The 12,651-nt window shown below is 43.4% G+C and overlaps 2 protein-coding genes across 6 annotated transcripts in view; one reads left to right on the forward strand and one right to left on the reverse strand.

Moving 5' to 3' along the window:
- Nucleotides 1-12,651, forward strand: part of C7H7orf50 (chromosome 7 C7orf50 homolog) — a 553,489-nt gene that overhangs the window by 362,926 nt on the left and 177,912 nt on the right. The gene's annotated exons all lie outside the window — the stretch shown is intronic.
- The window catches only part of GPR146 (G protein-coupled receptor 146), a 144,683-nt gene that overhangs the window by 75,622 nt on the left and 56,410 nt on the right, over nt 1-12,651 (reverse strand). The window lies entirely within an intron of this gene.

Raw genomic sequence — 12,651 nt, forward strand, 5'->3', positions numbered from 1 at the left:
ACCTCACCTAGGCATGCAGCCGTTTACAGGAAGTCTGAGGGAAGTCAGGATCTCATTAGTACATTGCACTTTATTACAGACAGACAGATTCTGAACCCATGACTTCCAGCTGATAGCTGTTTAGCTGTCATGTGTGACGTGAGCAGGAATAATTAACTGCCCTCAGCCCTTCCAGATTCCAAGCATCTGGGATCCAAAGATAGCCATATAGGCTATAATTTTCATGGGAGATTTGACAAGTGCGAGCCTCATCAGTGATAACCACGCAATTGTGAGGTTACACGCAAGAACAACCAAGCGTTTGTCAAGGGTTGAAAGTTTAATGCATTTATATAAATATTCATCAAGATGAATTTCCCCCTCTACAGGCAGTATATGGCCAATTTGCTTTTTGGAACCATATTCGCAGCATAGTGATTAAAGTGACACTGAAGCGGAAAAAAGTATGATATAATGAATTGTATGTGTAGTACAGATAATTAATAAAACATTAGGAGCAAAGAGAAGAGTCTCATATTTTAGTCCCAAGTTGGGTCGGAGAGCTCAGAGAAGCTCTTTTGCATAGATAACAAGTTTATTAAAAGGGAACTTCAGCCTAAACAAACATACTGTCATTAAGTTACATTAGTTATGTTAATTGAAATAGATAGGTAATATAATCTCTTACCCACCCTGTTTTAAAAGGACAGGCAAATATTTGTGATTTCATGGGGGCAGCCATCTTTTTCATGAGGGCAGCCATCTTTTTGGCTGAAAGGAGGTGACAGGGAGTATAAGACACAGTTCTAACTGCCCTGTGTCCTGATCACCCCTCCCAGCTGCATGCACTAGGCTTCAAATTTCAAAGTCAAATAAAAAAAATAATAAACAATTTGCGCCAAAACAGCAGCAGGAGAACAACATCAGAAATCCCATCATGCTTTGCACAGCATCAGGGGAAAAATGCCCGGGCAGTTTTCTTCTGTGCAGCTAAAAATGAGGCTTAGGTTAAAGAAACACCAAGCCTTTTCAGTGCTGCTGAGTAGATTTTTAGTCTGGAGGTTCACTTTAACTCAACCTGTACTGGAAACAATATTAAACTCATATCTGTGCTACTAATGTTCTATTTCTTAGCTGTACTACACATGCAAATCATCTCATAAGTTTATTTTCACTTCAGGTTCCCTTTAACTAGAATACCACATACACAGCTGATTGGTTCTGGTCTCTCTTGACGATAGCAGATTTGTTACAGGAAAAAGAAATGACGTGGTGGTGTTTGTAGGCTGACATTTCCCATGCCAGAGATGGTAGATAATCACTGCATGTCGTTGTCAGCTTATTAATGGGATTTTTATTCCTGGTGGCTTGGTAGGTCAGCAGTAATGATGTGGCGGTTTTGTAAAACTATTAGATTAATGTAATTATAATGAAGGTCCATTAACAATAAGTCTGTTCTTGCTGGCTGCACCTGAGGTCACACTATGCACAGTGTGTGTAATCACAAAGAGGCACGCAATCAGTGTCAAATACACAGCATCTGTGTGTGTGTGTGTATCACTGGGCTATGTACTTTAACACACACACAGAGATATCCACTGGTCTAATACAGTGTGCTGTCACACAAATACAGTGGAGAGATATGCACTAGTCTAATACAGTGTGCAGTCACACAGGTGCAGGGGAAAAATATGCACTTCTCTAATATAGTGTGCAGTCACACAGACGCAGTGGAAAGATATGCACTGTGCCACTTGTCTAATACAGTGTGCTGTCAGACAGTGGGACTACAAATCCAAAGCAGGCAGCAACTGTCTGTGGGCTGTATCTATGCAGTGTCACCCACAAAGACAGCTATGCTTTAGTAAGTTAAATCACACAAATAGAGTGGGAAGAAATGCACTGATCTAATACAGCGTGTCAGCAAGCAAGGCCACAGCTGGAACAGGGCTGTATCTATGCAGTGTCAGTGTCACCCCGACCCCCCCCCCCCCCCCCCCACACACACACACACACACACACACACACACACACACAAAACATATGAAGAACATTAGGCCTCAAAAGAGCTGTTTTGGGGTGCTTTCAGCAACAAATGTCAGCGAGGAGGAACGAGAGCCTAACGCTTTCCCTATCTCTCCAGCAACCTCTCCCTTCTCTCACTATAGCAGCAGCAGAGAGAGTGAGAACATGGCCGACACTGCTGCCTTTTATAAAGGGGGCGGGGGTCCAGGAGGGAGTGCAGCCTGATTGGCTGCCATGTGTCTGTTGAGTGTGATGTAGAGGGTCAAAGTTTAGCCCAATGACAATTAAGGAGGCGGGGCAATCCGTGTGAACCACCTACTGCCGGGCGAATCGTTCGGGCCATCTCTAGAAGAGAGACCTCCCATCTGCGTCATGCAGCTGTTCTGGTAAGGTAAAATCTAAACGCTTGTGTAATAGCACTGAAACCCCTCTGGTTTTCCCCTCTGGTGCCGTCACATGGAAAACCTGCGTGTATAAACTATCCCGCAAGACAGGATCATGGTTACGTTTAAAATGTGTCTCTTGTAGTATACCAATATCTGATTTTGAGTTTGTAAAGCTCCCTTAGAAGGGAATGACGTTTGGTTGGGCTATTCAATCCCTTTAAGTTATAAGAGGTCACATCCAGGGTTCCCATCGCTACCACCGAGGTTAAAGTGTCAGAAAAATAAAACAGACAAGACACTAATAAGATCAAGAGAGGCAGTGTACAATGTTGTTGCCAGGTATAGGACGCCACTACAAGTAAATTGGGAAAAGGAAAGGAATGGCTCCACACAGTAGCACCCAGTCCCTAGGCCAATAAAAACTGACCAACAAGACCGGGGCTAGAGGATAATTGAGCCTAGAAGCAAATCCGAGCGGATCAGTCAAAAACAGTCTTATCAGTCTGCCGACAGCCTGTACTCATGTCCTACTGTCGGCAGAACGTACGCGCGGCGGGACCCATCATTTGCTAAAATACGGCGTGTGTACGCGCCTTTACATGTTATATGTGGCGGGAAAAGGGAGAGAAGGGGATAATCTAAAATTGACTCCAACTCAATATTTGAAAAAAACAAACCCAAACTCTATTTGCCCTTTATGTGTTACCAATCCCCATAATAGTCCACTGGGGAAAGAAAAAAAAAAGGGGGAGAGGGGGGAGGGAGAGGAGTTGGGTCTGGGAAAGGGAGAGGAAGGAAGGAGGATGGAAAGGAGCGGAGGGGGAGGAAGGGGGGGGGGGGAGCGAGGATTAAAAGGGAAAATAAAGGGGGGGGGGAAGAGAGGGGAAGGAAAATGGTGGATCAGCATAAATCGGCAATAGTCAGATATTGTGGACTTAAATCAAGGTCAAGGGTAAATTGAAGTGGAGAGATAGATAGAGAGGTGGGAAGAAGCAATAAGCCAAATCTAGCTTCATAGGAATTGGATCAAGCTCGGAAGGAGGCAAAAACCTTTAACAATGCCAATTGTTAATGAAAACATGTCATATCAAACTTAATGGAAAAAGGAGACATGGTTAAGTAATCATAAAAATTCAAACACATTATCAATCTCCAGAAGGATCATTGGAACATTCGCTGTCGTCTCGTAGCAAGGATCTATCTCTGTGTAGGGTTTGGCCAGACCTGTATGATCCTGCCTCTCTCTTGGATCGTGGGGGTCGGCTTCTGTATCTCCGGGGCAGATTTTGTTCTTGATCCCCAAGTGGCTGTAGAACGCCTTCCTCGTACATTCGTCCCTTTACTTCTGGGAGGCGGAATTCTCTGTACCAGTCACATGCAATCTGTAATGCGTCACAGAACTTCCCCAGGTCTTCCGGTGTGCGGAGTAAAGCTGATCAACTTCGTTTGAATGCATATAGGGCAAATGGAAACTTCCATTTATATGTAATCTCAGTTCATCTAATAAAGGCCGCAGAGCCCTTCTATTTTTAGAGTAATCAGGGAAAGATCTTGGTAAATCTTGAACTCCTCAGAGTTAAAATAAATCTTGTCCTGGTCTCTTGCTATTTTTAATATTTCCTCTTTGAGAGGGAAATCTACTAAGCAGCATATAATGTCTCTCACTTCTCCTTCTCTACCTTTTGGGCGCAGAGCACGATGTGCCCGTTCCATATACCGTAGTACTTTCTTTAGGCCTCTCCAACAAGCTGATGGAGCTGATTTAACCCTCCTGGCGGTTTGCTAAAAAATCGCCAGGGGGCAGCAAATCTTTTTTTTAAAATTTTTTTTTTTTTTCATGTAGCGAGACAAAGTCTCGCTACATGATAGCCGCTGCTCAGCGGCATCCCCCCAGCCCCTCCGATCGCCGCCGGCGATCAGGAGATCCCGTTCAAAGAACGGGATCTCCTGGAGGGCTTCCCCCGTCGCCATGGCGACGGGGCGGGATGACGTCATCGACGTCGTGACGTCAAAGGGGATTCCTATCCACCCCATAGAGCTGCCTGGCACTGATTGGCCAGGCAGCGCACGGGGTCTGGGGGGGGGGGGGGGGGGGCGCGGCTGCGGCGCGACGGATAGCGGCGGATCGGCGGGTAGCGGCGGCGATCGGGCACTGCACGCAGCTAGCAAAAAAAAAATTATGCAAATCGGCCCAGCGGGGCCTCAGCGGTGCCTTCCGGCGGCATAGCCCGAGCCCAGCTCGGGCTTACCGCCAGGAAGGTTAATATCGTCCTGATCTACTGACTCAGGTACCCCTTTCACTCTGATATTGTGCCTCTGACCTCAAGTATCAAGATCCTCCATTTGTCTGTTCATCTCTATCAGATGCAGGTTGTGCGCCACTGCCGCTTGTTGCAGTTTTTCAATGGCGGTGACACGGCTGTTTCCTGCTTTTTCAACATCATCCAGCAGCGTGACTAGGCCCTGAAGGTCTTCTTTAAGCTCATGTATGGCTCCCATCATACTGTTTTTAATGTCTGCAGCTAGCGATGTCATATCAAGCATTGTGGGGAGCTGCTTCATGCACTGGAACATAGCGGTATTGCTTACCGGAGAAGAAGGTTGAGAGTCTTGTGTATCGGCAGCGTCAGGGCCTTGGGAAGGAGTCGGCGCCATATTGGGAGTAACCGTGTCAGCAGCGGTGGACTTCTTCGTACGGAAGATTGCCGGTATGTTTTGGCTCGGTTGTGTCTCACCACCTCCCTGAGATTTAGGAGCAGGAGCCTGCTTGTTATTTCTCCCCACCATCGCTTCTGGAGGCTAATTGCGGTGCATTCAGAGGAGTCTGGAGCGGAGCTCTGTCTTCAAGCAGCCATTTTGTGCGCCGGCTAGCCACGCCCCCAGGATAACACATTTTAATTGAATGTTATGTCACAGTTTTATCCCACTTTAACAATACAGTACTTAATTAATTAATTTGGTTAGTTCCATGCTAACTCAGGTAAAGAGACTAGCATTAAGAATTATAGAAATACATTTTTGCATTATTTTAATTCCCGTATTCATGGATTTTTGCACCCAATTGTAAAAACTGGGGCAAGATAACTGTTTTCTAGCAAGCAGTCCAAATGCCTAGTGTACTTTCATTTTCTATTATGTGCTTAAAAGATGAGAGCGGTGTTCTGACTGGTTGCTGCAGCTCCAGCTGGCTTACCCAATATTGAATTATCCACTAATCTGCCACCATCAGAGATGTATAAACCTCTATAATAGAACTGTAAGCAGCGGGACATACATCAGCAGTTCAGTTCTACACCCATCCAATAATTGTTTCATTATACTGTAGCAGTGCGAGTCTTATAAACCAGCACCTGTTGTGGACTGGAAAATAGACAAGCCCAGATGCTGTTTATTGCACTCCTTGTGCTCTGCATGCTTCCTTGTAATGTATGACATCATCACCATGTGTAGGGAAAATAGTCCTGGTGGAACCTAGCCTGCAGTGTATACTGTCACTGACCCTGTCTGCATCTTGATGTGATGGACATGTGTGCATGGACAGAATTATTGATAATTAAAGAGGAGCTGTCAGCCATATTATCTAAAAAAAAAAAAAAAAAAAAAAAACACATACTGTATATAAGTAGATAAATACTTGCTCTTCTTACATAACATATGTACAATATTGCACTGTCCACGTTTTGATTTTAGTGATTTTTCTACAGTTAAAATGGGAAATGCCTTCTTAGCATTTCCCATTTTAACTGTGGCTATTTTGAAGCCAATCCTGATGTCATTTCGTCCCTTACTCTTCTCTGCCTGGTTTGCTCGCCCTTCACTATAGAAAGTGCATTGTCTCAGCATGAGAAATATTGGCCAATCAGAGAGTAAAAGAGGTGTGGGAGGGGAAAACAGGAGGGAAAGCCAATCAGGCTGCATTAGTTAAGTCTGAGGGGAAGTAGAGAAGCAAAAAAGGACAACCAAGCATGCCCTGCAACTTCCTTTTTGTGTGTACCAAATAAGAGTCAGGTAAACTGGGAAATGATCATTTATCAACAAGAAAAGTAATAGAGATTTTAACTTTTGGATTGCTTGGTTAGTATCCTTATTACTTGTTTACCAGATAAAAATATTGATTTTTTATTTTATGCCTGACAGTTACACTTTAAGTCTAATGGCTGATTCACACTGCAAGAGCTTTTTTGTAAGAACTTGTGATTTTAAAAGCTCTAACTTATGTAAAGCTATGTGTGTTTTCACACTTGAGCAATATGATTTTATAAAAATCACTCATAGCATTGCATTACCAAGAACGTTTCAAATCACTAGCGATTAAAATGCTCCTAAGGGCTGGTTCACACGGGCGTCCCACAGTGTCTTGTCTAAATGCTTTTCTGCACGGTGTCCGCTGTCCACAAGCTTAGAGCTATCTTGCATAGATAACAACTCAAGTATTTAAACTCTTCCTGTACTGAAAAACAGAAAGGGACATTACATAATTTCTTAGTAATGGTCTTATCATATGTGTATATGTTTATCTCATCAGGTTCATTTTAAGGGACGTGCGCTGCGGCCATCGATTAACGTCGCAGGACGCCTGTGTGAAACGGCCCTTTGGGTAGATGTGCACACAAACAAGCCTGCATTGTTGCCTAAAGGTGCCCATACACGGTACAATAAAAACGTTCGATTTTCCCATTTATTCAATCTAAAAGATTGAATCAAATGAATGTGGAAAAATAATTGTTGTTTTTTTTTTAAAATCAAGAAATTCGAACGATTATCCCGTTTTTTCTGATCTGATCAGACATGCTGGAAAAATGTTGATGATTGTGTGTTGTAGTTGTATCATGTATGTTAAATTGTATGGAAAGATCTTTTAGATCCTAATTGTAAGAATTGTTTCAAATACTGTAATCTTTATTTGCATTGTCTTCATAACAAGATTAAATATTGAAGTATGTGTGCGATTATTATCATTTTATTATAATTATATATTTTTTTTTACTAAAGTAAAGAAAGTTTGTCCTCATCAAGGGGAGTCCACAGGTACAATGCAAATGCAATGTTGGCCTTCTTCCTGTTAGTTAATAGAGCCATTTGTAATCGTTCTGTGGTAAAAAAAAATTCCCTTAGCACGAAAAATAAAAAAAACACACCTATATAGTTGCTCTGAGGTACTATTAACGTCACAATAAAGAAACTGAACCACTCAGAGGAAAAATACAGCTCAATAGACACTTTGGGCTACAACTGCCGTCTGTGTTAACCATCTGAGGTAAAATATAGCTAAAAAAAAGATTCCGGCTGAAAAAAAACGTCACTTCCGATCGAATAAACCATTAGATTGAATACATTATTTTTTATCTCGATCTTTTTTCGCAATTTGGTTTTTCTGCAAATTCGATCATTTTTCCCAGACTTTCAGCCTTTGTGTATGGTACCTTGAAAACAACTATGCAGTTTTTTCGATCTAACGGGATAATCGAACGAATTTATCCAATAAAAAAAATGAAAATATTGTACCATGTATGGGCACCATTAGACAGATCTTATCTGTGATTTCCAGTATTCCCCAGAGTCAGTTCCACTATTACAGTTCTGCACACTGTTCCTGCTCATTCTCCCTCTCCCCTCTCCATAGAACAGAATGGGCTGCTCAATTGCTGCTGTTTAACATTATACATTGCAGGGATTAATAGCAAACCTTATTGCTGGTTGCTTATATGTACATATGTAAAGCCTCAGCTACACAGTACAATTTTCCGCCAGATCGGATCTATTAGATGGATCTATTATATAATTTCCAACCAGTCCAATTGGATTGCGTTAAATTTTGCAATAGATTTTGGGTACTTATCAAAGCAAAATCTATAGCAAAATTGATCTGAAACAATTTGGACGCCAAAACACGATGCAATTTCTTATTAGATCTATGTAATAGATTCATCTATCTGATGGAAAATTGTACCGTGTAGATGAGGCTTAAAACACTATTTCAGTGTGTTCCTACTGAAGGCTGTAATGACTGTTTGTTTTCTACCAGTCAGGACAGTAAGACCTCTTTCACATAAAAGGCTAAGCTATGCGCTTGTCGGCAGTTTAGTCTCCTGGCTTCCAGCCACGGGTGCCTTTTGGGTTCGATTAAAATGCAATGTAATGGCAGTGTTTGACACGTGGTGGTGTTCCCCCGTGGCAAAAAAGTGCAGCATATTGCACCTGAGCTCGGATGCGCTCAGATGTGACTGCATGGGGGGCTGCCTCTCTACTGCCTGTGCCAAGCTCTAGCAAGCAGTGCTCAGGCACAGTACACAGGCAGTGTATTCACTGCCTTCAGCCTCCCGCATGCAAGAGGCCTAATGCAGGTGTTGGACTTGAGTACAAAGCTCCTGCTCTGTGCAGCTTATTACTCCTGCAGCAGGTTGCTGGGAATAGAGAGTATAGATTCCAGGCTAGCAAGTAGTGCTGTTTTAGTTTCAGTAAGGCTTGAAAATACATTGTGGGTAACAAAATAAAATGGAAAGATTTTCATGAATGCCATAAGGCCGGGGTCACACTGATAATTTTTTATTATTATTATTATTATTTAGTATTTATATAGCGCCGACATATTACGCAGCGCTGTACAGTATATATATATATATCTTTTCACTAACTGTCCCTCAAAGGAGCTCACAATCTAATCCCTACCATTGTCATATGTCTATATTGTGTAGTGTAAGTACTGTAATCTAGGGCCAATTTTTTTTACGGGGAGCCAATTAACTTATCTGTATGTTTTTGGAATGTGGGAGGAAACCGGAGTGCCCGGAGGAAACCCACGCAGACACGGAGAGAACATACAAACTCTTTGCAGATAGTGCCCTGGCTGGGATTCGAACCAGGGACCCAGCGCTGCAAGGCGAGAGAGCTAACCACTACGCCACCGTGCTGCCCAAACTAGTTTTCAAGAGCTTTGTAATTGTTCAGCATGTATAAAGTTTCTACTCCAAAGCCAGCATTTAGCTGCCCTCCAAGCTCTCCGGACATGCCCACAATACACTCTACTAATACAGGGACAGCTTTCCTGCTCCATCAAAACTGGAAACTGCTGTGAAAATGCCCAGAAATTGCTTGTTAAGTATCTAGCTGCATCCCACACGCTTTTAAAGGGAACCTTAACTGAGAGTGATATGGATGTTTCCTGTTAAACAATACCAGTTGCCTGGCAGTCCAGCTGATCTCTGTGACTGCAATAGTGGCTGAATCACACCCTGAAACAAGCATGCAGCTAATCCAGTCTGACTTCAGTCAGAGCACCTGATCTGCATGCTTGTTCAGGGGCTGTGGCTAAAAGTATTAGAGACACAGGATCAGCAGGCGATTCAGGCAACTGGTATCATTTTAAAAGGAAAAATCCATATCCTTCTCAGTTTAGGTTCCCTTTAAGCATTTTTCTCTTGCCAAGCACGGCCATGTGTTTTTTCTTACTTTTTTAATTTTTTTTGCCTGCTTTAAAACATTCTGCTTCAAAACCACCCGTGCATGTGTGTGAAACAGATATATGTTTTTCTTGGGCATCAGTTTTTGATCCGTGATCCTCTGTTCCATTGCGCCGTAAATGCGATGGGTCTGTTGATCCGAAAAAATTGCTCCCTTCCCAAACATACGAAAAGTGCCGAACAGATAGATCCGTTCCAAAGGTGCAATGTGAACAGATCTTATTGATTTACATAGGATCCGTTCACATCCATTAGGATCGGTTCTGTTAAGGTCCATCAAACAGACTGGTTCATATGCCAACGTGAACTCTGTGTAGTGCTGATTGTTTTCCTGAAGCTAAATACACACAGTAGATTTGTATTGCCTGTAAAAAACTTAAGGGTGTGTTCACATTATACAATGGCTCCCCTGGGTTCGTTCACATCTGCGCATTGCCTTCAGGGTGCGTCGAGGTCTGTCAAAATAATGCAACCAGAGCTGTATGCTGGCAGACATCATGCACAATACAATAGCGTTACAAATAGATCGTGACAAGGTATCATTCGTTGTGACGGATGTGATACTAGAAACCGCTAATTTTGAAATCCGTGGCAATATACTGGATACACATCGCCATGGATTCAATGTGATCTTCAGCTAAGTACCCACGGCCACATGGATTGGGGATCACCGGCAACCAACGATCGCTCCCCAATCCACCTGACCTAATCTGCAAGCGTTGTTCGCATAAAGGAGTGATCGGTAAGGGCTTATTTCCACTGCATGCAGATTGGATGCAGAAAAACTGACTCCAATGAAAGCCTATGTGCCTGTTTCCACTAAATGCAATTTTTCTGATGCAGATTTTCCCATAGGCATTCATTGGAGTCAGTTTTTCTGCATTCATTCTGCATCAATTCTGCATCCAATCTGCGTGTAGTGGAAATAGGCCCTAAACGATCATTTACACGATTGCAGAAACTGCAAGGGGAGTCTGTGGGGATCTGAATGATGGCTTGTTCAGTGATCCGACATGATGGTCGTTCAGTACACATGATCGCCGCGGGCATTTAATAAATTTTCCTTAACCTCCTTGCCGGTCTAAAAAATCCGGCAAGGAAGCAGCGCCGCACTTTTTTTTTTTTTTTTAAATCATGTAGCGAGCCAAGGGCTCGCTACATGATAGCCGCTGAGCGGCGGCATCCCCCTACCTACTCCGATCGCCTTCGGCAATCAGAGTATGCAAGAAATCCCGTTGAGAACGGGATTTCTTGCAGGGCTTCCCCGGTCGCCATGGCGACCGGGCGGGATGACGTCACCGACGTCATAGATGTCGTGACGTCAGAGGGAACCCCGATCCGCCCCTTAGCGCTGCCTGGCACTGATTGGCCAGGCTGCGCAGGGGTCTGGGGCGGGGGGGGGGGGCGGCTCGGCGCGGCGGGTAGTGGCGAATCGGCGGCGAGCGGCGGCGATCGCAAGTTACAAGCAGCTAGCAAAGTGCTAGCTGCTTGTAACAAAAAAAAAATTATGCAAATCGGCCCAGCGGGGCCTGAGAAATCCTCCTGCGCAGGTTACCCCGAACTGTGTTCGGGATAACCGGCAAGGAGGTTAAAGGACAACCAAGTTGACATGTAACACGATGAGATACTCATGTGTATGTACAGTGCCAAGCACACAAATAACTATGCTGTGTTTCTTTTTTATTCTTTCTCTGCCTTGAAGAGTGAAACATCAGTTATGGAAGTGACGGTTTCTGTCTGGGTCGGACTGGGTCAGACTATAGCATAACCCTCACTGATGAGTAATCACAGTAATCAAACACTTCCCTGTCAGTAAATGGCTTCTGAGAGCAGGAAAGAGATAAAAAGGTTCAATAATTCATAGATTTGAGCTCTGGCATACTTCAATGAAGGTGTCATTCAGAAGACACAATGAAACAATAAAAATTAGTTTTAAATATAAAATACAACTGTGGGATGTAAAAAAAAAAAGTCATTTTTAGGAGAAGGAGGATAGATACTATTGGTTTTTTCATCAGTTTATCTTCACCTCGGATGTCCTTTAAACAATTTTACGCAATATAAAAAAAAAAAAGTTTGTTCATTGCGAAAACATTTCTGCAAAAATTGTGTCATGGATACGGCCCCTTACCCTTAGTGGAAAGACCGTTTGGGAATCTATACAAGATCACATCCCTCTCATCCTTCCCACCCCTCCTCGATAGAAGAGAACAGACTGCCGAACAGTGTACTGCAATTATCCCCAGAATATTCCAAATACATTCCCAAAACAATCTTCTTATTCAAAGTGCGTCTGTAGCTTTAACTACTGTGCGTGTGGCCAATCTAAGGCATCTGAAGTATTTCCACTCTTCCTCGATATGTACTGCAGTCAACCTGCAGCTTGGCACTTGACATATGATATTCCTACAGTTTATGCTACAAGGTACATTGCCCAATATAGAACTGTAAATTCAGGCTCATTATATAACACTTTGACAGATGGCTCCCAGCCCTTTGCAGTAGGAACCCTTCTCTATATACACAGTCTGCCATTTCCTCTGCCCGCCTAGTACAGTGCGGAGAACGGCTATTACACAGGAATGTTAACACTTCACATAGCGCAGGGTGCAGAGTACAGCTCAGATCATTAGCTGGAGCCGATGTGCAGCCCTCCACGTGTTTGCTCTGTATACAGTAGTAAAGTCCAGGATTTTCTTGGTAGATGTTTGTGTAATAAATGATGTCGGCTTTTTAAAGACTCTCAGGCCCTTAAGATCACGGTGAAGCGCAGCCATAGACCCGGTGATCCAATAGAGAAT

Source organism: Hyperolius riggenbachi, chromosome 7, assembly GCF_040937935.1.
Source record: "Hyperolius riggenbachi isolate aHypRig1 chromosome 7, aHypRig1.pri, whole genome shotgun sequence".
Lineage (NCBI taxonomy): Eukaryota > Metazoa > Chordata > Amphibia > Anura > Hyperoliidae > Hyperolius > Hyperolius riggenbachi.